Below are 6,141 nucleotides of genomic sequence, written 5' to 3'. Positions count from 1 at the left end.
ACTGGACAAGACTGGCCATTTCCGTTTCACCATGTGGTGTTACCTATAAGATTTTGGAAGATTTGCCGATTGGTTTGTAGAGTTTCACATCACAAAGCAGCAATGGGGCTTTCCCATTCATCATCAGTGTACACTGTGTGCGGAGACATGGTCAGAATCAGTGCAGTGATGCGGCTGACCGAAGTACAGTAGAACCTCGTTCATACATTTTGAAAAACCGTGAGAAATGTACTAACTGGGAAAACATACAATTCGAAGTAACTAAAGAATTTGACAGGCTCAACTATTCTTGACATCTACGTAATGTGAAGCCTCGCGCGGGACGCCGACGCGCGTCAAGCTGGTGGTGCTCTGGCGGCCCAAGACATGTTTTGTTTTCCTATTGCGTGTTGTTTTAAGAGGTCGACGGGAAACCGAAGCACAGTCGAGCTGGTGGGCGATGCTGGATGCCGCCGAAGCGAAACGTGATGCCCACATCACGCCGCCTGCACCAGGGAATGGCTGTGCACTTGGATTATTGCCTACTGAAAGCTTGCAGTGCGCTACCAATGGCACTACGCACCACGCGCTATAAAACAGATAGGTGATGATCCTGATGGCGATAGGTTCAGCAGCAATAGCTGTGAATGCGGCGTGCGACGACCTGGCTGGAGATTTGGTGGTACCGGAATAAGAAACTGCGCGTGTCATCGTTCTCATGTGAGCCATTATCAATCGCGCACGCCTTGCACTTATTCTTGTTCACATGGGATCTAGCTGCCGGAAAATGTATACGGTCGCAGTCTGCAGTACGGAAGGGCAGCGCATTTCAGTTATCGCTCATTAAAACCATGCGCTACGCTTCTGACGGCATCAGGCGCTGCGAAACAGATAGGCGAAGATGCTTGTCGCAATAGGATTGGCGAGGATAGCTGTAAATGCCGCATGTGACGACCCCATGGTATCTAGCAGCCGGAAAACGTATCATACAATTGCACTTTGGCGATGTACTGAACGTTGGTGCCGGAAAATCATGTTTCCCAGGAACATATGAACCGGTAAAAAATGAGCATAGCTCTATTGGGTCATTGTAACGGGAATGTATCATGTTTCTACTGTACTCACTTTTATCTCCACACCGGAAATATCAATGACTTCCCTACCTTCAGACCCCAGGCTCACCAGAGAGAACATTACCAAATGTGAAACCTCAGTACAGGTCAGTGGATAGAAAGGAGGCTGCCATGGCAAAAGTGTATGAGCAGTGCCCTTGTTATGTCTGGGGAATAAGTAATCTGCCTGTCACTCTTCTAGGGTCGCAAGTTTATGTGTAGTAGGTACGTAGCAGATTTTAGCCAACAAATCGTTTTTCCATTTAGACACACGCCTCAATCACTCCGTGTGTTTACTTGCTTCCATGCAATATCACTCGGGTGTAGGAAGTCTCTCCCGGGACTGCAGCCCGGGCTGTTCCATACACCTGTCGCGTGAGCCTGAGGTCAACACTTTGAGAGACTGTGAGGTGTGTGAAGTGTTATGCCCCAGCATCTGCAGCATACATTCATCTGCTGTGCCTCTGCTCGGGAACAAGGGCTACTAGAGATGAGATTCCAACAACCACCATCCTATGGACTGACCAAACTGACAAACCTGCCATGGTGGCTCTGTGGCTATTGCATTCTGATGCTGAGCCCAAGGTTGCAGGTTTGATTCCTGCCCACGGTGGCTGCATTCTTGCAGGATTTCAGACTGAGTTTCATGAAGTGGTGTTTTGAATGCCCACTTGGAGCCCAATATGCAAGAGTTTTTGCAATCGGCTCCCATTGGAACACGGCCGCCATGGTTGTAAATCAAGCATACTACCTTGTACTCGGCACCACTTCATTGATTTCAGTTTGCATGATGTGAGGGAAGGGGGAGAATGGAGGGAGAAAGACATGCATGTCACATGTGGGGGAGGTTATTCTGTCAAGATCCAGAGGGTCTTGACTTATTAACCTTTGTTAGATGGGTTGCGTGACCGTTTCTGGCCTTCCTGGAGGATGCTTCCTTTGCAGACATGCGACATAAGGAGTCCAATTCCCAGAGAGCGTTGCCTGGGTGGGGCAAATGCCAATGTCAGCTTGGAGAAAGGAACTGCTGCCTTTGAAAGAGTGTGACTCTTTTTATGATGTGCGGGGAGGAAAAGCAAGATTATAAAATGTAATGCATTAGAGAAAGCAACACGCGTGCCATGTTTTGTGACCACTTATTCTACAAGCGTCTCGTTTTGCCACAGTATGGGTGCACACCACAGCTATGGCATTTCTTGTAGTACTTCCTTTAGAACGGCAGGTGTAACAGCTTGCCTCAGTGGAAGGGTTCTACTGAGCTTTTCTGTCGCCTCCTGCCCTATGCGTGGTCTTAGCCCTTGCAATGTCTTCCTTTCCCAAGAGCACAGACTGACGGATTTTCACTGAGGACATTGCTAATTGTCAGATTAAAACTGTATTTCTCATGCTATAAATGCCACCACAATTAATGTCATAATAAGGGCTAGACAGTGCTATTCAAAACTTCACATTGCTTGCTCTTTGCAAGACCTGACTTATTTGAGGATAAAGTTGTCATTGGAACAAGAAAAGAAAATGCTTTCAACCACAGTCGCCATTCAGTCTGCTAAGGACTGCCTTAGTGAAACCATTTGAAGCCGCATTGACATAGTGGAACTAGCCGTACTACCACTCTGCTTAAATTGCCAGAGAATGGGGGAGCGTGATGATAAAAACATTAACTTTGGAGAACGTGGTATAGGGGAAGAGCCCTTAGTCCAGCGCCCCTATGATGTCTTTGGCAGGGGCCTTGCCCTGGTGCATAATTGCCTGCCGTGCCGCAGGAGTCCCACCACGAAGGGTCATCTCCCACTGCTCCATGGTGAGGGTGGGTATGGGTGAGTAGGAAGAGAAGATGGAGGTGAAACACTCCACCGGGATGTGAAACGTCATTGGCGAGGCTCCACACATCGAGCAGGTGTCCGTGTACCGTGTCGGGCAGACGAGGTCTGAAGTTGTCAAAGGTGTGTGGCCTCGATCTTGTGAAAGATGTTGGGGGTAATGAGTATAGGCTCCGGTTTGTGGTATAGTGTTGTGTAATGTGTCAGTGTGTCATTGGTGAAGTGTACCTGTCTGGGGTAGTCACTTCATCACATGGGGGAGCTTGGAGCCTGAGTTCGCAAACAGCCACATGAGCACCTTCATTGCCTGGCAGTGAGGCATGACAAATTAAGGCATCCAGACTATTACAGTCACATTCAAACATGGGGCTTCTTCGATTTTCCACTTCTGGCTACCCGCGGGCTGCCAGAGCCAAGAGCGTCTTCATTTTTCTCTGGGTGCTCCACCCACTGCGCTACGCCCTTCTGCCGGGCGTTTGTGTTGCTCGGGCTGGGCAGTTCTGGCTACCTGCAGGCTGCCAGAACCTGCCAGGACTATTTTGGTCTGGCTGCTCTCTGGAAGTTCTCAGGCTAGCAGATGACTAAAAGAGGCGATGGGCGCTTGACGCCACCTTTGCTGGGACTCCACAGATTGCAACGCGGGGGCTCAAGGACTTAAATTTACCTTGCCCAGCCAACACAGACTCCCAAGCAGCCGTTGGAGCGTTCGCATCGGGATTGATAGCCAAAGAAGCAGCCAGGATTCTAAATGGCAAACCCCCCTCTGACATTGTTCACCACATAGTCTGGTTCCCAGCTCACATGGGACCAGACGTATTACCAGGTCACCTGAACCCCAATGAGATAGCCCACGACCGTGCGCGAGGTTTCGTATGCAGCGACGGGATGGTGCCTCGGGTGAGTTCGGGGGAGCTCGTCCACAGTGATCCACTAGTTACTTTTCATGAAATCACCTCTCATTACAGAGGGAATAGGCAGAGTTTTCCTTTCCCCCATCATAAGCTCAACAGGCCACAAGCTAGCATGCTCCGCATGCTCCAGACGGGGTCCTACCCCTCTAGGGGCTTTCTGAATATGCTGCACCTGGACATTGATCCACTTTGGCCAGGTTGCGGCACTGAATTTAGCTCATTAAACCACATGCTCTGGCAGTGCCCTGTGTTACAGGATTGTAACCGAGAAGACTGGACGAAGGCCATCACAGACCCGAAACAAGACGTCCAGCTCCTCGCTGTCCAGAGGGCCCGTGAAGGAGCGGAGAGGCATGGCCTCTCTGTTCCGACATGGGACTAGCCAACGGCTGGGTAGGGACCTGCACGCCCCTGCTTAGCTCCTCAAAACCCAAATAAAGTCGTTTGCTGCTGCTGCTGCCCTGCCAACTGTCTATGGTCACGTTCGGATTTCCTTACTTCTAGCATTATCTTTTTAGGTGCTAACGCTCCGTTCCGCATTGTGAAGCGGTGTGATACGAGCAGTGGTGAACCGTTTGAAGCTTGTGTGTGTATGTGTCCTGAAGGCTTCTTCGCGGCGGTGATCAGCGCGCCGCGCTCTCATGCGTGTATGTTATCTGCATCGTGTTCCACGCAAGTTGTAGACGCTCATTCACACATTGCGGTACATTTTGGGTTCGTCTTTCTCTGGTGACTTTCCTTTTTACATATCTCGCGTATGTATATATCACCTTCTTCTGCAGTTAGCGAAGGCTTTGCAGCTAGCCCGTGTTTTCTCCGTCGTATGCTTAGGTGGCTGCTCGAAACCGTATGTGTTCGCCTGCAGGCAGTTGATCTAAGAATGCACTGATTGCACTCGGTGCATTAGACACGCGTACATTGGCTTATTGCTCTCATGATCGCGACCAATGTGTGAATCGATCGTTTCGCTGTCATAGGCGGCGTGCATTTTCATGCGCCAGCCGCGTCCCCAGCTTCTTAAAATGAGAAGCAGAATCAGCCACAACAATTTTTCTGAAATCGAAGCCCAAGCAGGTCGGCATGAAATTTTGAGCGTATGAGACGTACCCGATAACCTGCTTTTTCATGTTTTGTGATGACACAACGCCAACTCATCAATGTCGCCGGTGGGCGACTTGATCGCTGCGGGCAGGGATCCTCGAGGTATCGCTTCAATCACTTACGCGCGATTTCGCGTCTTGTCATCCGCCGCGTCGGAGGCCATCTGTTGCACTGCGCGCAAGGTACGTGAGGTTGGCCCAGTGCGCGTCCTGCGCCGAGTCGCGCGAAATCGCGCGAAAGTGATCGTATCCCTGAATGCAACTATATATTTTCAAGCTGGCAACGCATCAATGGGCCGACTACGCCGAGCGCGCGCCGGGCGCCACAATGCTGGTAGCTTGTTTACATTTGGCCAGCTGTCCCGGCGTTCGATTTTGGAAACTTCGGGCAGGTTCGGTTTCGGTTGAATCCCAGCCCACGTGACTTCCTATCATAACCGGAACTAGCTGGCTTCCAGCAGGCTGCCAGAACTCCGAAAATCGAAGAAGCCCCATATGGTCGAAAGGGCTGCAAGACTGCACGAAGGCACTAGCATATTAGAAATTGATTTAATTAAATAACAGTATTTTGAGTGGTGTACAATCATTGCAGAAAAGTGCACAATCATTGCACTCTACTGGTACTATGGTGGCATACCGGTACTAACATGTGGGCCATAAACTTAATTATTTGGAGGTTAACAAAAACGTTTGAGAGAATGTTTAGCACTCAGCAACAGCAATGTGGATTGAAGGGCAAACAGGGGTAGCCAATATTCTAGCTGTGCGGCCCTTGTAATGCTTAGGGCAGATATCTGCAGGTGTTTCATGATCACGATGATCAGGTATCACGATGTTAAATAATGCTAATCTGCAGGTGGGCTACTACAGTTGCAGAATGCATGTCAAGAGAATGGAAGTGTGGTCGATGACGGCTGAAAATTAGATATGATGGGGTGAAACTTGGGAATTCACACTCTTAGGATGGGGTCAGCTGAAAGTTCTTCGCCTTGCAGTTTACATAAATAGGCTCATTATGAATAGGAACGATGATTAGTTGTCCAATTTTCGTATGTTGGCGCTGCCATGCAGTCTTTTAGCCCCTTCTTTCATGGACTCCATGCAGCTCATATTGATCGCGACTGTACGTTATTCAAAAATTATAGTCGTACGGCCATGGTACGGCTCCAAACATTGGAGTTGAAGGACGAGCGCTGCGACCTCTGTCATGGCAGCAGCG

This window comes from Dermacentor andersoni, chromosome 9, assembly GCF_023375885.2.
Source record: "Dermacentor andersoni chromosome 9, qqDerAnde1_hic_scaffold, whole genome shotgun sequence".
Taxonomy (NCBI): domain Eukaryota; kingdom Metazoa; phylum Arthropoda; class Arachnida; order Ixodida; family Ixodidae; genus Dermacentor; species Dermacentor andersoni.
This window is presented reverse-complemented; position numbering follows the sequence as displayed.